This window comes from Schistocerca serialis, chromosome 7 (genome assembly GCF_023864345.2).
Source record: "Schistocerca serialis cubense isolate TAMUIC-IGC-003099 chromosome 7, iqSchSeri2.2, whole genome shotgun sequence".
Taxonomy (NCBI): domain Eukaryota; kingdom Metazoa; phylum Arthropoda; class Insecta; order Orthoptera; family Acrididae; genus Schistocerca; species Schistocerca serialis.
Genome location: NC_064644.1, coordinates 116,499,484 through 116,523,571, shown reverse-complemented (window position 1 = coordinate 116,523,571; position 24,088 = coordinate 116,499,484).

Below are 24,088 nucleotides of genomic sequence, written 5' to 3'. Positions count from 1 at the left end.
TGATGTTGTGGTAACTACCTCCAGGAGTAGAGAAAGCAGTTTTTGGACGATCCTCAGGAGACACTTCTAACTGATGATAACCACTTGTCAAATACATCATAGAAAAGTACTGGCACAGTCCTAAGTGATCCAAAGTCTCCGATATGTTGGCAATGGGGTATGTGTCCGTTACTGTCTTAATATTGAGGTATCAGTAGTCATAACAGAAGCTATATTTCTTAGTTACATCCATAGTTTTTTTAGGCACAACGACAATGTCCGCTCCCCAGCAACTATTACTATGCTCTATAATACCGTCCTCAAGTTGCTGATCCATTAAATCATCCACAATCGGCTGCAAATACCTCAGTATTCTGTATGGTTTACGGTAAACAGAAGCTTCATTCCCTGTTGGGATCCTGGGTTGAACTAATGAAGTTGCTGGCAACGGCCCTTGTGGAAAAAACAAATCCTTAAATTCCTGCAATAGTTCTTCCATATGCTCCCTTTCTTCTCCTTTCAAATGATTAATTTTGTCATGCAATGCAGTAGTTAGTGGTTGATCGCTTCGCCTACCTCTCGAACACCAGTCTTCGTTATCTGGCACATCCAAATTTGCTACTAAAACTCCTTTTCTCAAATTCTCGTCTACAGCGCTAAAATTATGCACGTTCATGGGAACTACTCACCTGTCGTTCCCCTCCTGAACGCAATCTTGGCAGCGCGCCAGCGGCGGACTTAGCGCACAGCGTACATACTTAGCGTTTAACAACCCAATGGACCCAAAACTTCTTATCCTCCAACGGTTCAGTAACACATAGTGTACCCACAGGTAGATTCACTCAACACTTACCCAAACCGACTTCCCAGTGCCACCAGACACACACTCATGTGAATTAAGCCTTAATTCTAATGTACACGGTTCAATTGGTTTGTTCATTACGTTGATCTCCGATTGCGACAGCTCTGCATCGACAACAGTTTCCCCTAGCTGAAATAACATTTCACCAAGTTCCACAGTTCATTGTCCAAGGTCAATTTTGTCATGATGTTGATGCAAAAAATTTACTCCTAGGATCATGTCGTATCCCTCGCTTACCCATGGTACTACCTCTATGCATGCATCAAATCGGACTTTCCCTATGAAAAGTCAAGTGCAACTGAGCTCAATGTTGTGACCTCCTTATCCCCCACTCCACGCAACCTATAATGTGGTGGGTCCAACTTCCTTCGTCCCATTAAACTCTTAGAAGCTACTGACACTTGCGCCATTGTGTCCAACAAAATCTTAAGCTTTTTAGTTCCTATTTATCCTACCACTGAACATTCCACCTCTGCATACGTATTTGTAGCGTTGAAATTAAATGGGAGCTCAATTAAGTGGGTCTTGGGGCTCCTCTGCCGTTTAACGATTGTCCACCCCTACTAACTTCACTTCTCCATCCTCCACGCTGCTGATTTCCACCCCTTCCTCTATTCCTTGGTGACTGGGTACATTGCCTCTGCACATGTCCCGTACGACCACACTTATAACATTTTATACCCGCTGTAAACACTGTTTGTCTATCACGTACCCCCATTGCCACATCTATTTTCACACATTGGATTGTCAGCTGAACGGCCAAATACAAATATTTCGGAGTTCCTACACGCACTTTCCGTGACATATGCGCCGGTGACCCTCTGAAAAAAAAACAACAAGTGCCCTTTGTTCGGACTCCTGCAGCAGAATACTATTCGTTTCATCGCTCTGACCCAACCCGTAAGTATACTCATTAATATCCCTTATCTCGTCCACAAATTTCTCTACCGTCTCCCCCTGCCTCTTCGTCATTGTACTCAACCTCTCCCTGAAGTACCGAGCGCTATTCTGTTTCTTGTACCTCTGTGAAAACCCCTCCTTCAATTGCTTAAACTGTCCTGCCTTCCTTAAGCCCTCAGAACACCTTACATATGCCTTCGCTTCACCCGTTAATCTAATCTTGGCTACATGTAACAACTGTTCATCCGACCAACCATTCATCACAGCTGAAGTTTCCAAGACCTCCACAAACGAAAGCACATCTTCAGATGCCTTGCCAGAAAACGGAATTGTCAAACTCGTGGCTGCTGGATCAGTCATTGTTGCTGCTGGATCAGTCTCCTGCTGCGGCATCCTAGGCAACAATGACTGATCCAATGTGGTTTCCCGCTCACTTCTGGATGTTAATTCACTTCTCAACTGCGTATTGTCCACTGTCAACTGTGCTACCTTTTCCAAGAAAATCCGTACTGCTTCTGGATCCATCACACCTCTCATTCCTGATTCTGGGATTGTGTTGCTTTTGCTCCATGTTAATCCCAAAACAAAACAATTAAATACAAAAACAGCCCGACTCCCTACACCTCAGTATCATCATACTCAGTAACATCATACTCAGACCAATACAAAAGTAATTAAATACCAAGAAAAAAAAAATCTTACTGCCCCAAATACACTAACACTTACTTTGACAACAAAAAATACTATGCCCTTGTAAATCATGTACAATGGCCTACCATGAGCCATACTCAAAAACGCAGAAAAGAAAGAAAACGTCCAACACACAAAAGATAACTGGTCAAAACTCGTGACATCTTGTGACTGTAATGCAGGTGGTGGGCTCAAACGTCATACTGTACAGATGATGTCAGCTATTCTGACACCAAATGTAGTAGCAATTTCTGGCACCAAACGTAACAGCAACACCAAATGTTGCAGGAAGAGGTAGAAGGCACCATATTAAGACTCGTCCGAGCTTTCCAATGATTTATTGTTTCCAACTACAGTGCCGCATACCCCTCGGTCTGCATCACCGAGTCCCTGTCTGTGAAATGGCTTGGCGCGGATTGGCTGCCTCAGCGACCCGTGCAATGCCCTGCTGTGTATCGGCCTTGTACGGCCGTGGAGTTGTGACATCCTCACGATGCCCAGGCAGCCAACTCAGTGGCTTACGTCCCCATTGCCTCAGCACCCCTGGTGTGATCTGCAGGCGGCCTGCTGCATTTCTTCTTCACTGTCGTGGTTAAGATCGCGGCGTCAACAAGCGCCCGCGATCCAGTGTCTGAATCTGTGGACCTCGCCTCGGGATACCTCCAGCGTTTGTTGGGAGCCAAAACAACTGCCCATGGTAGTGAGCCATGCAGTGGCCCGCCGCTGGCTGGCTACGGACCACACGTCAGCTTCAGAGGGTCGAACCATGACCCGCCGTTGACTGGAACACTCGCACCCCATCTGCTGCTGTGTGTAGCCGGTGGTGTGACACGCCCCACCATCCAGGAGAGCTGCCACACTTGAATGCCTTGTTAGTGAACCGACACCTATTTATACGTGGCTGTGCGCCTCTGTTTTGCTAAATGCGCCACTCCGCGTCACATACTCATAACACCTGGTTGGCCAGTGGGCCCCTTCTGCCCGTGATTTGCGCCATGCAGTCCGCTGTGTGTACTTTTTCCGGCCTTTCTATGGCCCTGTTGCCTCTAATTTACTTTGCTACTGCTGGTGAGCATAACTCACTGTAAACAGGCCTATGCCTCGCTGTAACTTGTGCACTCAGAAATATTGCACCAAAACTGAGTATCAGGAATCCGGTAAAACATCAAATCTCCGACATGCTGTGGCCGGCAAAAAATGCTGCAAGAACGGGATCAACAACGACTGAAGGGAATTGTTCAACATGGTAGAAGTTCAACCGTTTCACAGATTGCTGCAGATTTCAATGCGGGGCCATCAACAAGTGTCAGTGTCTGGACCATTGAACGAAACATTATTGATATTGGCTTTTGGAGCCAGAGGCGACTCGTGTACCCTTGACGACTGCACGACATAAAGCTTTACGCCTTGTCTGGGACCATCAACACTGACGTTGGACTGTTGATGACTGGAAGCATGTTGCCTGGTCAGACGGGTCTCGTTTTACAAATTTTCTGAGTGGATGGTCGTGTACTGTTATGAGGACAACCTCATGAATACATAAACCCTGCATGTTAGCAGGGTACTATTCAAGCTGGTGGAGGGTCTGGAATGGTGTGGGGCGTGTGCAGTTGAACTGATATGGGACCCGTGATACGTCTAGATACGAGTCTGACAGGTGACAAACGCGTAAGCATCCTGTTTGATGACCTGCATCCATTCATGTCCACTGTGCATTCCTACGGACTTTCGAATTCTAGCAGGGCAATGCGACGCCCGACATGTACAGAACTGCTACAGAGTCGCTCCAGCAACACTCTTCTTAGTTTAAACACTTCCACTGGCCACCAAACTCTCCAGACATGAACATTATTGAGCATATCGGGATCCTTGCAACGTGCTATTCAGAAGAGATCGCCACCCGTTCATATTCTTACTGATTTATGGACAGCCCTGCAGGATTCATGGTGTCAGTTCCCTCCAGCACCACTTCACACATTAGTAGTGTCCATTCCACTTTGTTTTGAGGCACTTCTGCGTGCTCGCTTGGACTCTACAAGATATTAGGCAGGTGTACCAGTTTCTTTGGCTCTTCTGTGTATATTCACATATTGACCAGCACGGGGAATTTTGAAATCTAGAAATTCCATAATACTATTCTCGCAACTGTTCCACCAGTAATATACATTAGTGTGTAAGCAACGAAGAAATCACAGTGTAAACGGCAAAATAGAAGATTTATGATAATTACTTTTACGTATTAATGTACCGACTGTAATGCTGCAGTGATGAGACACAAGCCTCGTGTTTTGGAAGTATTTATAATCCCCATTCGGCCTATTCGAATCGGATTCCCAGTGGTGTCCTTAAGTTATTGGTAGCTCTTATTAAAGAGTTTTCTTGTAAGTGTAGCAGGAATGATAAACGATTCACCTCCTCAAATAAATGTGTCGTCGGTAATCTTCCAAGCAATTAGACTCGTAACTTGTGTCCTATGCGAACAATAAGCGATATATGATAGAGGTTTCACCGATTAGATTAAAAGTTTTACGATTCACTCAACAGTTTCTCTCATCAATTGGCAATTTATGAAGAGGGTACAGGTTAGCGGTTTTCCGTAGACACAGTTCTGTTGCAACCGGTACAGCAACTGGAAACGCATTCCAAAGCTGAATTACACGGGGCAGCACGATTCTTGTGTGCAAAGCGTCTAAAATGTCCACAGACTCACCGTGGAATTGCGACGGTACATGGACGAAATGTGAAGTCGCGTCCAGCCATACTGAAATGGTGCCTGTAAGTTCAGTTACATAAATGTCGCATTGCATTACTGCTTGCAAAGCTGAGTCGGGGTTCACAAGCATAAACCTGAATTATTCTCCTCCATTCAGTAGTATTAGGAGATAACTCTTCATTCGCAAATTATGAATATATTGCATTAACTAAATTTGTTTACTTAGGTGGCTGTCATGAGTTTTTGTAGTCTAAAGCTATTGTCATGTCGTGATGGACGATACGTAAACAAACAAAAGAAGAAGATGAAACCCGGCGTTGGCACGTAGTCAAACAGCGAGAAAGGGGCATCCAAGGTTGTCTCAGAAGCATGGATCATAATCAAAAATCACGCGTCCGGCCATCCTGATTTAGGTTTTCCCTGATTTCCCTAAATCGCTCCAGGCAAATGCCGGGATGATTTCTTTGAAAGGGCACGGCTGACTTCCTTCCCCGCCCCTCCCTAATCCGATATGAGACCGATGACCCCGCTGTCTGGTCTCCTCCCCCAAACAGTCCAATCCAATCCATAATCAACAGTATGAACCATCATTATTCCCGAGGCACTGGCGAGGTCTGGGATTGAGTGCAAGGCTTTGGTGCAAAGTCCCGTGATCTGGAACATCTCCCTTTGCCACGAAATAATGCTGATGTGAACTAATACTCCTTCAAGATTCAAAATGACTACGTCCATCCAAGTCGAGGTTCTCTATATTCACGAGAGAACTTCTAAAAGTCAGTTACAGTTTATTATGGCAGGCTAGATAACTTTAATTGCATGATGGACTACATGTCAAAGCGACACATACACATGCCACTATTTTGCACGCCCAGTTCCTCCAAGATAGAAATCCACTCAATGGTCACAGATCTATTTGAGAACCGTTGCGTGAACTCCTCATCATTGGAAAATTTTGTTCCTCCCAGGCACTCTTTCGGCTTGGCGAAAGATGTAATTCACATGGTGCAAGATCTGGACCCCCCGATCATCGTCATCTGCGTCTGTGCAGCCCTGGTCAAACTTCTGGCACCATTCCACTACGGGTGGACGCGACTTCACATTTCGTCCATGTACCGCCGCAATTCTACGCTCAGTCTCTGGACATTTTAGACGCTTTGCACACAAGAATCGTGCTGACCCGTGTACTTCAGCTTTGGAATGCGTTTCCAGTTGCTGTACCATTTGCAGCAGAACTGTGTCTACGGAAAACGGCTAAAATGTTCCCTCTTATGACAATGCGCCGTTCCTGTTGCAAAATGGTGTTAACGTAGGACGATATGAGTTTTTTTAAGTCCGTACGTAATAGAGACCATGAAATAAAAATTGAATAATTTATAATTGACGAATATGCTTAGACTTACAGTAGCGATATGTAATGGCTTACGGCACAAACGTGTGTTGTGGTTACTGTACTGCAGTTTATCAACAGACGCGCTCTTGACAGTATGACTCCGTCGGTACTGTGGCCCAGATTGCACCATGCTTCAAATACGTGCGACGATGCTAAGCTGATTTTGCATATATTTTGTGACGATGCCACTATAGTTTTATTTTATTAGGATGTGTTATAAAACTGGCATGCCTTGTCATGTTTTAAGTTTCCATGAAAATATCAGTTGTTCGTTATGGCATATTTTATTGCTTTAAGATGTAATCTGTGTTGTAGTTGTATTTCATTTCCCATTTTCGCTGCAAATCTGGGGATGGTCATCGCCGAATGGTACCAGTAGTCTAAGGATCAAAAGATTTGTGATCATAGACGAAAACAAAACAAATTTATTCTAAAATTAAATACGTAAACAAAGGAAGACTGAACTTTGACGGCTCTTTGACGGAGACGCAAAATAAATAAATTGCAGAAATCTCGGTCTGCTTCGAACAGACGCTGTGTAACAAGGTTTTTGAGATCCAAATCCGTTGAAACAAAGGTTAGTACAGCGTTTCTCGACAGCCGTATACCGACACATTGGTGTGTCACGAAAACATGCCACATGTGTAGCGACGCTGTGCGTTCCTGCTTAAGTGTGCTAAGTTTTTTTTTATTGCACGCCTTCTGCTTCTGTTCGTGTGTTCCTATTCAAGGGTATTGCGTAATATGTTTCTAAAAAAAATATCCTACATTCATTCGAAAATAAAAAGTGTTTTGCATATACTTCATGTGCTTACTTTTTTGCATTTAAGAAAAAAATCACATGTAGCGGTGTCGTGAAAGTTTCAAAAGTACTTCGGTGTGTTCTAAATGATAAAAGGCTCAGAATGCATGTTTAGAGCGTACAACTTGATCAAGTTGGATGTAGCTTACGAGATGCAAGTACTATGACGGCCTGGTTGTGGTATTTGAAAGTGAAGTAGGTTTACACGCAGAGCGAGCACGCGGAAGTGCCACAACACGACGTGATATGGACTCGTCTAATGTCTGAAGTAGTGCTGGAGGGAATTGACGCCATGAATCCTGCAGGGCTGTCCATAAATCTGTAAAAATGGAAATGTCGTGTGGCTAGGGCCTCCCGTCGGGTAGACCGTTCGCCTGGTGCAGGTCTTTCGATTTGACGCCACTTCGGGGACCTGCGCGTCGATGGGGATGAAATGATGATGATTAGGACAACACAACACCCAGTCCCTGAGCGGAGAAAATTTCCGACCCAGCCGGGAATCGAACCCGGGCCCTTAGGATTGACAGTTTGTCACGCTGACCACTCAGCTACCGGGGCGGTAATAATACGAAGGAGTGGAGATCTCTCCTGAGTAGCACGTTGCAAGGATGCTCAGTAACGTTCATGTCTGGGGAATTTGGTGGCCAGCGGAAGTGTTTAAACTTAGGAGAGTGTTCCTGTAGGCACTATGTAGCAATTCTGTACATGTGGGGAGTCGCATTGCGCTGCTGGAGTTCCCAAACCCGTCAGAATGTACAATGGACATAATTGGATGTAGGTGATCAGAAAGGATGCCTACGTAACGTGTCACTTGTCAGAGTCATATATAGACGTATCAGGGGTCCCATATCACTCCAACTGTACACACCCGAAGCTATTACAGTGTCTCCACCAGCTTGAACAGTATCCTGCAGGGTCCATGTATTCAAGAGGTTGTCTTCATAACCGCTCGATACAACTTGAAACGAGACCCGTCCGAGCAGGCAACATGTTTCCAGTCATCAACGGGCCAATGTCGGTGTTGACGGTCCCAGGCGAGCCGCAAATCTTTGTATCGTGCAGTCATCAAGAGCACACTAGTAGGCCTTCGGCCCCGAAAGCGCATATCGATGACGTTTCGTTGAATGGTTAGCACGGTGGCAATTGTTGATGGCCCATCATTGCAGTCTGCAGCAATTTGGGGAAGGATTGCACTTCTATCACGTTGAACGATTCTCTTCGGTCGTCCTTGGTCCCTTTCTTGTAGGATCTTTTTCCGGCCGCAACGATGTCGGAGATTTGACGTTTTACCGGATTCTAGATATTCACAGTACACTCATGATATGGTCGCATGGGAAAATCCCAACTTGATCGCCACCTCGGAGGTGCTGTGTCCCAGTGTTCATGCGCCGACTATAACACCACGTTCAAATTTACTTAAATCTTGATAACATGCCATTGTAGCAGCAGTAACCGATCTAACAACTGCGACAGACGGTTGTCTCGTATAGGCGTTTTCGGCCGCAGCGCCGTCTTCTGCCTGTTCATATATCTCTGTATTTGAATACCAATGCCTATACATGTTTCTTGGCGCTTGAGTGTATTACCAGTTTTTGTGACTGTCAGTATCTACTTAGAGTTCTTCGTGTGTCTTCAGCGATCCTCAACTATAACATTAAACGCGATTGCTCAAGGTAGATCTGATTCAGAACCCAACTTCGACTAACAACGTCCTGATGATTTTACTTCTTGTCATAGCCTTCGGGGGAGCACTATCGTGTGATTCCATTTGAGAAAACTGACAAAAGGAAACGTCAGTCCATTGTCGCGGAAAACTTTGCAGTCTTCTTCCCTTTCCGCCTGTAACCTGCGCTTGCTTCTTTCATTCAGTTTCTCCCGTGTTCTTGGTCTATGTAGGACGCAACTGGACTTGTTACACGGTTCATTACTGCGCAAAAAGTTATTTAGAGACATTGCCTCAATATACACTTAATTTTATACCTCTTTTCGTTCTCCCACTGGCACAAGTCAGCAATGTTTAAGCCAAGATGAGAATAAAGGTGAACAGAATATAAAGGTAAATTCATGCTGTCGTTATTGGGATCAAGTGAGAAAACTGTTCGAGTTAAATTCGGAAATTAGACAGACAGCGTTAAAAGAAACAAAACTGACTGAAATTCTCTAGTAATCGTTTAAGAGTAAAGGAAAAAGGAATGTCTCCGTGTTTTAATTGAGTATTGGAGAAGAGAGGGGCGAAAAAGAGCGACTGAGTTGTTTGTTCGTTGGTGGAAGACTTTAGTAATTGGAAAGAAATTAATGTTATTTGTCTGTCAGAGCGTATACTCACATATATGTACAGAGATGAAAATCTCGAAGTAAGTGGCTACAAATTAACTGAATTTTCATTTAATTTCCGCGGATATAAAGGAGAAGCTGTCGCTTTCAGAATATTTTAAATAAACTCAGAACTGCAGAAATAAGTAGATCAGGACACAGACGCTTGTGCATATGATTTAATATTGAACGATATACTACTTGACAGTGTTGCAGTATACAACTCATCACAGGTTTACTGGGAAATGTTCATGAAAAATGTTGATGCCTCACAGCGTCGTCTGCCAGACGGAGGGAAGAGTCCTTTGATTTCAGATGATTTAATACATATTTCTTAAACGAATCTGAGAGGGAAAGTGACTGAAAGATGTTGCCATCGACTTACAGTTTCATGTCGGTCATAAATTTCCTTATTAGAGTAGGTGAGTCCGCAGCTCGTTGTCTAGTGGCTGACGTTGCTGACTCCGGATCACGGGCTCATGGGTTCGATCCCCGGCCAGGATAGGGACTTTCTCTGCCCGCGAACTGGGTGTATGTGTTCTCCTTACCATTTCTTCATCATTCGTGACAATGGCTAGATTGGACTATATAGAAAAGTTGGACCGTGTAATACTTCGGGCTTTATATGGGCTCTGATGACCGCGCAGCTGAGCGCTCCACAAACCAAACATCATCATCATCACTGAGTAGAGAACTAATTGTAAGGTAATAGACAATGTATTCATACAGCCAGTACTTAAAAACTTATTCGGTGATGGATGGTTTTTCAGCTCACGATGGACAGGCGGTCGCATTATGTATCTTAGTTACAAGTACTGTCCCAAAACACTTAGAGAAAACGACGAGCATGATTGACAACAAAATACGGATTGTATTTATAGAAAGATTAAAAACTGATGACTGAAGAGCGGTTTACAATGTGCCTAGGTCCACCTCTAAATTTAACTTACTTTGTAATAAATTTGTAATCACTTCTCAGAACATTTTCCCCAAAAAAGTAATTAAACGCAATACCATAAAATCTTAGGAGAAACAATGGACCACTACAGGTATCAAAAAAGCTTCAGAAGGAAAAGGAAATGTTCAGAATAGCCAGAAAGAGCAAGGATCCTGGAGCACTTTCATATTATAAACAAAAGCATAACATGCCAGAGGTGCGATAATTTAGCCTAATGTCGATTCGATCCAACGAAGTATCTTTCTAGTGGTGATGTAGCACCTTAACGCGTGTGAAAGTGAAGACGGGACATCAGCTGTGTCAAATGTTTAATAACGTTAGTAGTCACGGCTGCTTTCCGGAAGACCAGTAATCGTCTCTCAAATATTTCCAGTTAGGAATCACTTCGCCCCCTCACTCCCACTGCATTCTGGGATTTGTCAGGAAAGAACAGAGGTCTTCAGCAGCCACGCCCTGCTCACGTAAAGAATGAGTGATGACGAAGAAAGAAAAGCAAGAAAAAGAGGTAGCTTCAGTAGAGTCATTCAGTGAAGTCGCATCGTTTTGTCTCCTGCATCGCATAAATGATTTGGGCTTTTTTAATCAATAATTAATGTGATTTACCTCAGACGGCTCCAAACCTTTTATGGTAATTTCGATGAGCGCTTGCAAGCGACATATATCGAACGCGTGACTGTTGCGGAGCAAGATACCGATTTCGTTTACGGCGATGACACATAATCTGCAACAAAGAATCTCGGTAATTTTCAATAACGCTTGCAAGGGTTATGCGTCGAATGCGTGACTATCGCAGACCAAGATATCGATTTGTTTACAGCGATTGATACTACTACAACAAAAGACGAACAATGTTGATTTCGGTTACAGCGCTGGCAAGGATGAAAATAATACACGAAATCTGTCCAATGAGGACAATAAATGTAATTTCGCTTACCTTACACATCATCAATATCTTCGTCCTTGACAATTCCGCATGATGTGTATGCTGCCGTTAGAATTCCTTTTCTCCATAGCTGAGTAAACTCTAGAAATATCTCTCCATAAAATAGGCAGGTCACAGGGAAGTCTTATGCCACATAAGCTCAAATTGGAGATGTAGATATATTAAAAAATATGCGGTTTGTCTCGGTCTCCCGGTCTCCCTTCTCTTTTGATGGAAGATTTCAGGGATTTCCATAATTGCTCGATATTCTGTGTGCGCACAGACGGATTATCAGAAGACACTAATTCGACAGAATTGTTTACAAACTCGTTTTTAAATCCCTCTTCCTTCAAAGTGTTGTACGGTTTCCACCCATCTGTAACGACTTTGATGCCGGGCAAGGTGAAGTGCCTAATAAGAGGCACTAACGTTTCTTTAGTTCTAGGACACACCCTCACAATGAAGCATTTTCTTGGGTCTCTTTCTATACCTTCGAATACCTAAATCTGTTCAGTTTCGTTCTTGAGAAGTCGTCCTTTCCAGTATTTTCGAGTAGTTATGTGTCAGTCATTTATATCCACAATTTTGTTGACACCTACTATTGAACCACTGTCATTAGTCACTATTACGTAACAGACTTTTCTACAGAAACCGTAATAGTCACCAACAGTATTATCGACAGTGCAGTTTCGGACCCAGGTATCAAATCATATCGCATCAGAATAACACTACTGGAAACTTAGCAGCTCCGGTCATCTCTACGAGACTACTGGAAATAAATATTCCTTACCACTTTTTATGTGCTAATGCTGTCACTCGAATAGAGAAAACAGAAGGAAGACCGGGAGACCGAGACAAACCGTATATTTTTCAATACATATACTTCCCCAATTTGAGTTTACGTGGGGTAACACTTCCCTGTGAGACTTCGCCATTTTTATAGAGAGCTATTTCTAGAGTTTACCCAGCTATGGAAAAAAAGGAATTCTACTGGCAGCATACACATCATGCGGAATTGTCCAGGACAAACACATCGAGGTGTGTAAGGTAAGTGAAATTACATTTACTGTCGTCACTTGACAATTTTCGAATATTGTTTATATCGTTGCCACCGCTATAACCGTAATCCACATCGTTCGTCTTTTGTCGTAGTAGTACCGATCGCTGCAAACAAAATCGATATCTTGCTCCACGTCAGTTGCACTTTCAATATACATTGTTTGCAAGCGTACTTGGAAATTACTCTTTTTTAATTGTATTGAAATAATACATTAATTTACAATTAATTGCAAATTAGCGTATTACTGTGATCAAGGCAATTAAAAAATTTAAAAAAAGTTTTCTGATCCCTTGCGTTCGTCTATTTCCAACTCTTATGTCATCGTGCACTGTTTTCAGCGTTGCAGTCACTGTCATTGACCCTATAATTGCTGAAGTGAAACAGTCATCAGTGTGGAACGTCATGTTACTAAAACGCAGCGTTACTTACATTGGAAGGTTTCTCGCGGCGTTTTCTCGAGGTCACGGTCTTCCAAAGTCTTTCCAGAAACCGCTGGCTTTTTACTCTGTTACGAGGAGCGTCTGCCATGACCAAACGTACTGTTGCCTCTTAATATCTGTCGCAATAACATTCATGCAACACTACAATGTCACCGTCGGCAACAGAGCACCAGAACTTCTACGAACGAAATTCACTAATGTATCTTGGAATAAATAGTGCCACAAAATGATTCATTGTTTTAGAAGTAAATCGTCGCACCAGCTAAGGAAACCATAAAGTTGCTTATATCTGTAGCTTCTGTACACTTAATCTGAGTAAAATCTTCGATTTCAAGCAAAATTTTCCACCGTCAGCATCGTTGCAATGAACAGACGGTGAATGAACCGTTAGTCTGTCGTTCTGATTTACATATTCAACTAGAAAACTCTCTAACAAGGTGTCAAGCTATTCCTTCTTTGTTTTCTACTTCTTCTATAACGTCACCTTATGGGCTCCATGTATATGAAGAATTTGAACACTACGATTTGTATCATTATCGATGTGATATTTTGAATATTTTGTTTAAGACTGCAAGACGAGTGTAATTTGCCTTTTTAGATTTACGAGGGCGTGGTGTAAAGTATTACTTTAGAATTTGTTGTTCTGCCCTCAATATCGGTTGTGGCATTGCATGTTATGCACATTACTTCGTCAACTTCCCCGTCCGCTGACGCGAGTTGCAACCCACTACCAAATTGTAGCGTGTAACGTGGCGGTGTGTGACGTAACTCTGTGTTGGTTTGTCAGAGACCCTCCGAAAACTGAAAGCACGAATCTGAGGAGTTCGTCCACAATTGGACACCCTCTCCTTCAGCACGACAACACCAGATCATACACGATCACTGCGACATCTGCAATTATCCGACACCTTGGGTTCGCTGTCACGGATCATCCTAAACATAGTACCGACTTAGCCCCATCCGATTTTTATCTGTTTCCAAAACTTAAAGAAAGGCCTCACATTGATAGTGAAGAAGTGGTGCATGCAGAGGCGAGATTGTGGCTCCGATAACGAAATCCAACATTCTACAGCGACAGTATCAACAAATTGGTTTCTAATTGGGAGAAATGTGTTCGTTGCCGGAGTGACTATATTGAGAAATAAATACGCAGACATGAAAAATAAAGATGTAGACTCTTAATTGAGTTTTTGTGTTTAAAAAGTTTTAATAGTTTTCTAATAAAACATTTGGAGGCATTACTTTTCAGCAATCCTTCTACAGTTTAAACTAAAAATCACTGGTTGAGTACATAGTAGAGAATACATTTAAGTGTTCCGTATTTACGACATCTCCCGTTAGACTGAGGGCTGTAAAGCGAAGAGAATGAATGATTATATTCATCGACGTGCGATGTCGCTAATTCTGATTTCATCTTCACGATTCGTGCATGAACGAAAACAAAGTTCTGCGAACTTCTTTCGTGATCGGTTTTGTGTGAAAAAAGGATTTTGGCTGTAGAATCTGCCGCTTCAGATTTATGGTAATACCTGTGGCACTCACTCGCAAACCATACAAATATCTCACTATTTATAGTACCCTCTTTAATGTACGTTCATCCTCTGTCAATCCAGTCTGAAAGTTTATGTCCAGTCACTTGAGTGCTCTTCTATTCCTGGCCACACAATCGTTTTCTAAGCGTTCTGTCTCGTACAAAAACTGCTTTTTTTTTTTTTTTTTTTTTTTTTTTACAATTCTGCTACATACATATACACCATGTGATCAAAAGTATCCAGATACCCCCCAAAACATACGTTTTTCAAATTAGCTGCATTGTGCTGCCACCTACTGCCAGGTACTCCATATCAGCGACCTCAGTAGTCATTAGACATCGTGAGAGAGCAGAATGGGGCATACCGAGGAACTCACGGACTTCGAACGTGGTCAGGTGATTGGGTGTCACTTGTGTCATGGGTCTGTACGCGAGATTTCCACACTAGTGAACATCCCTAGGTCCACTGTTTCCGATGTGATAGTGAAGTGGAAACGTGAAGGGAGACGGTCGTGTTTTTCATGGAGAGGTTTCGCACCCATTGCTGTTTTGCGTAGCACTATCATAGCACAGGCCTACATTGATGTTTTAAGCACCTTCTTGCTTCCCACTGTTGAAGAGCAATTCGGGGACGGTGAATGCATCTTTCATCACGATCGAGCACCTGTTCATAATGCACGGCATGTGGTGGAGTGGTTACACGACCCAAGACTTCCATACTTGGTATGTACTATACGTCATAATAGTAATCTACTCGACGATACTGCCAATTTTCTTGTTTGCAATACTAATTTTGCGATTGTTGAGCACATGGTTCCCAATGGAATCCAACCTCAAAAACATTTTGATTACTTGCCCAATAACATAAAACGTCTGACAGAGAGTAAAACATGTTTTAAATATAACCCATAATTATTTATCCTGAACAACACCTATACCATGGACGAATTTTTCTTTAAAAACTTGTATCCCGTAAAAAGCTTGTTTTTAAGTTGCAGTTACATGAATAGGACTAAAAAATAACACTCATTAATGTTAACACTAACCATGTATGCATATCCTGTAAACTGACTCGTTCAACACTGATCTGATAAAAATCGCTCAAATTATCTACGGAACATGTAACTAACTACTTAATTAACAATGGGGAAAGTTAGATAGTCAATCACGTGACATGTTCATAAATTACAATCCTCACATGAATGACCAGTATACTGGTACAGTGTAAACAACATTCTTACCTAATTAAGCAAAGAGAATTATTAGAATTGCAAATACATTCCTTAATACATTTCAGTATGTTTGATGTGCTACCTGATAACAGTATAAATGCAGATAATATTAAAATACAAATGTAGGAAAATAGAGTAAATTGTACATCATACATTTTGTATGATTTTGTACATTTCGTAAGACAGCAAGTGCGAAATCTTCTTTACACTGTGTCAGTGCACTGCTAGCTAGCGTACATGTCACGTGACTGACTATATATCCATTTGTATTGCATTCTCTCTGCCTTTTCTCTGTTGTTTCATGTTACATTCTTACCACCGCTGACAAACTGCACCTCTCAACACTAGGTACGAATAAGTTCATTTTGTTTTTGAATTATTTGTAGTACCAATTTTGACATTGTTTATACTGTTACAGTCAGATAATTTTTATACTGTCGCACCTTATTTTTCCTTCTCTCAATTCACGTTAGCCCTATAGATGATCTGCTAGTCAGATCGAAAGCCGCTAAGAAAACAGAAACTGTGATCCAGACGGTGATTTTCATTCATTATATCAACAGAGATTACGGTTTCCTGAGAGGGGCCGGCAGTTATGAAGGTGTACTTGCATAACGGTGCACTTCAACTTTATACCTGACAATACGACAACGAGCGAGACACGTTAAGTAAGGAGTGACGGATAATAATTTGAAACAACTTCTTTTCGCTCCATGCTTTTAGTATTGAATAATCTCGAGATCGCCCAGGGCGACAACTCGCGCCAACTTTGCGTCACGGCTTAATTTACTTGTGACTGGCGGCCGCTATAGTCTATCGTCTGACGGCTCATTAATCACGGCTAAAGAAGTCTGCGGGAGTGGGTCGCATGTACCAAGTTTCAAGCGTATAGCGTTGGTTCAGAAGTGGTTTTTGTGAGACGGCAGGAATTGATCCCAGCGTTATGGATCAAGGCGGTGACCACTGCTGAAGTCTCTACTACAAGAAAGTTAAGACAGATGGGTTCACCATCTTCTTTTAAGTTTCATTTCCTTTTTTCACATTTTTACTGTTTTTATCACCTTTAAAAACAATTGCTTTACGTTCTAAAAATCTGTTGTCATTATAGTCGGCAGTGCGATGACTGATTTGTTGCACGAGCCCACGTTAATTTAAACTGTTTAAATCTCTTCACCACTGCGTAATTACCGCGACCTGCAGTCTCTTAACCTACTTACTATAGTCAAACCTTGGACTGCCTGAACAATTTTTACCCTCCCACCATCCACACTTCTTTTCTTAGCAGATTACCTCTTCCTTGCTATCACAGGAAGTCAGGTAGAAAAGAGGAAGCGGACGGGATTGGAAAGCTGTATAAATAAAGGAAAGCTGTTTTACAGGTATAAAGACGGACAGCTTAATCCACTGTTTCAACATACAGAGATTTGCCTGACATAAGAGCCTGCCACATAGGAACTTCCCATAATTTAGCTTCTAGGAGGTGTTCAATTACACTCTAAGGAAAAAGAAGACACACATACCACAAAGAAATTATCCGAATTGGACCGAAATCAATATACGTGATTTACATGTACATCAAACAAACGATCACAATTTGAGTAAAGCGGACCTCCTGTGGCGTTGAATGATATACAATATGCCAGTTTTGGTCACTGGCCGGCGAATAGGCCGAAAGTGAAAATGTAGCTTCGCCCTCAGGTAGTCGACTGTAGAATGGGGAAAATGTGGAATTGTTCTATGCATTGTAGCAAAAAGGAATTTCTTAAGCCATTTCACATGCAGTAGTGCAAAATGGAACCATTTCTTCAGCCACAGGAAAAACATTGTAGAAATTTTATTGTAGCACTCATGCGTCTTTTTTTGGGAAATATACATGTAACAATGTGCATAAAATCGTTCATACAACTATATACTTCTAGTTTAAGTAACTTAATAATTTTTTTCACAACATTTTTATGTGTGCGAAATAGACGGTTAAGAGACTAGTCAGGGAGAATTAATGCGCTAAGGAAAGAAGTGATAAGCTTGAAGTTCAATGAGGCGGGAGATGCTGTGATAATGAGTAGCTTAGTAGACAGTTCAGTTGAAGAGGAAAGAACGTCTATACAAAGAGCAATCACAGAAAAGAGAAAGAAAAACATAGGTGCAAGATAACGGCGAGGAAACCATGGGCAACACAAGTGCTTTAGTTATTCGACAGCAGAAGAAAGTGCTAACATGTTCAGAGAAATTCAGGAATACAGAAATACAAGTCACTCAGGAATGAAATAAATAGGAAATGCAGGGAAGCTAGGGCGAAATGGGTGCGTGAAAAATGTCAAATCGGAAAGGAAATGATTTCCGGAAGCACTGATGCAGCACAAAGAAAACTCAAAACAACCTTCGGTGAACTTAAAAACAAGAATGGTAGCATTAACAGCGAAATGGGGATACCACAGTTAAAATGCAGAGGGGAGAGCTAATAGGTGGAAAAAGTACACTGAAGGCCTCTTTGAGGATGATGACTTGTCTGATCACATAATAGCAGAAGTGACAGGAGTCGATATGTAAGGGATAGGGGATAAAGTATTAGGGTTAGAATTTAAAAGACCTTTGGAAAACTTTAGACAAATAATGCAGAAGGGATAGATAACATTCCATCGAAGCTTCTAAAATCACTGAGGGAAGTGGCAACAAAACGACTTTTCACGTTGGTGTGTAGAATGTATGGGACTGGTGATATACCATCAGACTTTTGGAAAAAATCATCAACACATTCCAAAGAGGTGTGCGGGAGTGGAGTGCATGTACCAAGTTTCAGGCATATAGCGTTGGTTCAGAAGTGGTTTTTGTGAGACGGCAGGAACTGATCCCAGCGTTATGGATCAAGGCGGTGAACGCTGCTGAGGTCTCTACTACAGGAAAGTTAAGACATGTGGAGCTTAACAGATCACGCATCCAAGTTGATGAGAAGAATAATGTACAGAAGAATGAAAAAGAAAATTGATGACGATCAGTCTGGCTTCAGTAAAGGTAAAAGCACGACAGAGGTGGTTCTGACGTTGCAGTTGATAATGGAAGCAAGACTAAAGAAAAATCAAGACACGCTCATACGATTTATCGACCTGGAAAAAGCGTTCGACAGCGCAAAATGGCACAAAATGTTCGAAATTCAGAGAAAAATAGGGATAATCTATAGGGAAACACGAATAATACACAATATGTACAGGAACCAAGGAGGAACAGTAAGAGTGTAGCACCAAGAACGAAGTTCTTGGATTAAAAAGGATGTAACTCAGGGATATAAGGTTTCGCCCCTACTGTTCAATCCATATATCGAAGAAACAATGTCGAAAATAAAAGAAAGGATCAAGAGTGGAATTGAAAGTGAAATGATATTAGTGGTAAGATTCGTTGATACCATTGCCATCCCAGTGAAGGTGAAGAGGAATTACAGGATCTGCTGAATGGAATGAACAGTGTAATGCGGAGAGAACATGGAATGAGAGTTAACCGAAGACACATGAAAGTAATTAGATGTAGCAGAAATGATAACAGTGAGAAACCATCAGAATTATCACAAAGAAGATGAATTTGTGAGGTAACGGGCGAGCTGTGGCGCCTTGAAAATATTCTAAGTTTGGAGTTGGCGTGGCCACACGAGCTGCTCGGCGGGCGCATGGCTGGGAATTCCATGGTGACGCTGTGTTGATGAAAGAGACTTGCACGCCGAGAGCGCCAAAGATGGCAGTCTTTGTGAAACTATCATGGCAGACATTTCACAGTGCATATAGAAATTAATAGTAGCCAGATGAATCATAATACCTCAAAAATAATCATGTATGTTACCATTATTTGTACGATGGTTCTGATGGTGTAATCAGATTTTCAATATCTTTATCAGTTTAAAGTTTAGTATCTGATGGTAAATAATACAAGTAACACCCAGCAACAAGTTCGAAAATCTAAATGATTCCATCGATCGACGTGTCTTTAGAAAGCTATTAGTGTAAACGTAAATTGGTATGAATTACAGGCATGTAACTTGAATAGTACATGAGTTATTGGAGGTCAAAGTGGCCGATTACTATCGATCGCGTCAGGCCATAAGTACTCCACAGTTACATGAAAAAACGGTAGCAGTATACTTATAAATAAATTTATTCATCTATGTCTTTGTTTATATCCGAAATATGCTACTCATGAGTAAATTGGTCAATTATTAGTAAATAATTGACCAATCACAGAGACGTTAGGCTATTAGCCTAATTTTGATTGCTGTTCCTTTGATATAGGTCTATTTAATTTGTTTATGTATTCAATAATCTGTGTTAGAGCGTGTTTATGGTCCAGTGGCAGGAATATTTATTTAATCTCAAGTTATTTAAATGTAAATCCAGTATTTTGAATGTGTTTCATTATGTTCGTGAATGTGCGTTGCCTTGAAGACATGGTGGGAGCGCTCTAGGCAAACACAGCACTCTTGAATGGGGAGACTGGATGGAAGTGGGATGACAGTATGGGAGAGGACACGAGGAGTCCAGGACAATACGGCGCGAGGGACACACGGTTGTGAGAGAGACTTGGAGTACGGAGTGGTTTGCAGATGGTCGCGGGAGATAGAGATACTTCGTAGTGCGGACTTGTGAACTTGTGAGATTTCTGAGGTTTCTACAGTGAAGACGTAGTATGCGTTTAGAAGTGAATATCTCGCGAGCTATGTTGTCGTTCAGAACTAATTACGTGCAGTAGGAATCTATTATTTCCCCATTATTCAACTGATATTTTATTTAATTGCTGAACCATCGACACCAATAAGTGTTTTGCAGAAATATACCACATTCTCAAAAGTACTTCTACTATCGTACTCATCATTTAAAGTCGTTAAGATAGTACCTGCAGATTTTATTTATTGCAGTCTTTTATCTATAAATTTCTACGTTACATTCGCGATTGCCGAGTGATAAGAACCTTCAACCATTCGATCCATGTGTACATTCATATTGTATGCTGTAGACTCAGCAGTATTTGGCTTGTAATGCGGTAACTACGTATCCCAGCCCCTAGACAACGGAACCAGCCAAAACTTTTAATATTAGTCGTTAAGATAGTACCTGCAGATTTTATTTATTGCAGTCTTTTATCTATAAATTTCTACGTTACATTCGCGATTGCCGAGTGATAAGAACCTTCAACCATTCGATCCATGTGTACATTCATATTGTATACTGTAGACTCAGCAGTATTTGGCTTGTAATGCGGTAACTACGTATCCCAGCGCCTAGACAACGAAACCAGCCAAAACTTTTAATATTAGTCGTTAAGATAGTACCTGCAGATTTTATTTATTGCAGTCTTTTATCTATAAATTTCTACGTTACATTCGCGATTGCCGAGTGATAAGAACCTTCAACCATTCGATCCATGTGTACATTCATATTGTATGCTGTAGACTCAGCAGTATTTGGCTTGTAATGCGGTAACTACGTATCCCAGCGCCTAGATAACGAAACCAGCCAAAACTTTTAATATTAGTCGTTAAGATAGTACCTGCAGATTTTATTTATTGCAGTCTTTTATCTATAAGTTTCTACGTTACATTCGCGATTGGCGAGTGATAAGAACCTTCAACCATTCGATCCATGTGTACATTCATATTGTATGCTGTAGACTCAGCAGTATTTGGCTTGTAATGCGGTAACTACGTATCCCAGCCCCTAGACAACGAAACCAGCCAAAACTTTTAATATTAGTCGTTAAGATAGTACCTGCAGATTTTATTTATTGCAGTCTTTTATCTATAAATTTCTACGTTACATTCGCGATTGCCGAGTGATAAGAACCTTCAACCATTCGATCCATGTGTACATTCATATTGTATACTGTAGACTCAGCAGTATTTGGCTTGTAATGCGGTAACTACGTATCCCAGCGCCTAGACAACGAAACCAGCCAAAACTTTTAATATTAGTCGTTAAGATAGTACCTGCAGATTTTATTTATTGCAGTCTTTTATCTATAAATTTCTACGTTACATTCGCGATTGCCGAGTGATAAGAACCTTCAACCATTCGATCCATGTGTACATTCATATTGTATACTGTAGACTCAGCAGTATTTGGCTTGTAATGCGGTAACTACGTATCCCAGCCCCTAGACAACGAAACCAGCCAAAACTTTTAATATTTCAACTCTGAGTCTGAGGGTACGTAGTTGAGGGCCAGCACATCCTTTCTTTATTTTATTTGAAAGCCCGCAAAGTTAAGGAATTTTATACTGAGGCAGCAAAATAACCCATGAGAGACAGAGCAAGGATGACAGAAAAGGCAGACTAGCACTGCCAAAAAGGGTGTTCCTGGCCATGAGAAGTCTGCTAGTATCAAACATAGATCTTAATTTGAGGAAGAAATTTCTGAGAATGTACGTCTGGAGCGCTGCATTGTATGGTAGTGAAATGCAGATTGTGGGAAAACCGGAAGAGAGGAGAATCAAAGAATTTCAGATATGGTGCTACAGAAAAATGTTGAAAATTAGGTGGACTGATAAGTTAAGGATTGAGAAGGTTCTTCGCAGCATGAGTGAGGAAAGGAATGTACGGAAAACACTGAGAAGAAGAAGAGACAGGATGATAAAACTCCAGATAAAACACCAGGGAAAAACTTCCATGGTACTAGAGGGAGCTGTAGAGGGTAAAAACTGTAGAGGAAGATAGATGTTGGAATACATGCAGCAAATATTGTATTTGAGGACTTAGGTTGCAAGTGCTACTCTGAGATGAAAAGGTGGCGTTGGCACAGGAGAGGCATTCTTAGTGGCTCACATCAAACCAGTTACAAGACCGATGATTCAAAATAATAATAATAATAATAAACGGTTGTAAGGGGCTGAATTAGACTCCGCGTGTCTCCTACTTCGCAAATCGACGCCCAGGCTAAACCATTGACCTAGAAATCATGAAATTTGGAGGAACATTCGAGGATCCAGCGATAGAGTGCCTTGCGAAGTTCGTCCTCTGAGGGTATAAGCTGAGCATGAAATGCATACTGAAAATTTCTTTCCACAACTCGCACCACAATTATGCTGACTGGATTTTGCCCCCTTGGAAGAAAATATATTACACTGCAACAAACGTAAACAAGAGGTAATAAAGTAACAAGGAAAGCAGAGTCACGTGATGTGATAATTTTTTGCAGTTTATTTCATAACTACTTGTGCGTTCATGCTTCCCAGTGGAAGTTTAAAGCCAATGTGTTCATATCGTCGCTTTTTTTTAAAAGAGAATTGGCTGCTAGAGTAATACTGAGTGACACTTTAGTTTTTTCCGGTTTGCAACCCGACTATTAAACGGAATCTCCTTCGTAGCGGTAGGAATGCTTTATTCGTCAAATGTAGTGGTAGGAAGATGGAGATGTAGAGCAGGTAGCAAATGAAGTGTTCAAGGCATGGAATTTCACCGTTGCCTACACAAATACTTACTCTTCTTCTCACTGTCTGTTCATGACCAGTAAGGTGTGGGGTAATGAGTTCTTTTTGTACTCGTAATATGTTAAAGTGCCCTTACCATTACATTCCTGGATGGAAGATGTAAAGAATGAATTTTACTTGCCTCTGGGCGACCGTTTGTGTGTTTACATTTATATTCTAGTTCTCTTCAGGAGCGGTTTAAGGCAGACTGAATGGTACTCATAGACCTTTGCCTCAGCAGAGGTTTTCCAAACTTTCGAGATGTTCAGTGGTCTATGCCATTCGAGACTTTTCAATCGGTACTACGTAGTGTCGATTCCACACACTTACGCAGCATTCAAACGTACCCTTAATCACTACTTTATGTAGTATCTCTTAAGTAGAGAGCTGCATTTTCACGCTATCCTATGAATAAACGAAGCCAGCCGTACCTTCACCTAGGAGTTGGCCAATGTGACAGTTCAATTTGAGGTAACCACGCGCTTTTACTCAAGAGTGTTTGTATGACTTACCCTTCACAGTTCATCAAAATTACTCCCTTATTTCTACACGTATCGACATTTACAGCGCCTTACAGACTTTGGTACAATTTAATCACGTCGGATAATACTTCATCAAAAATAATACATCATTTGCAAGAAGTGTGAGATTGTAAGTAACACCATCGGCTAAATGAACAGCGTACAAAATAAAGGGAAATGAGGCTATCACATATCGATAGGGTACACTCGAAATTATTTCTGCGTTTGTGGATCACTATTCAAGATGAGGCTTTACACTGAGCATATCAGGAAACTTTTCTAGATATCTTACACGAAAATATGTTCTGTAATATACACCGCTATCGTACTGA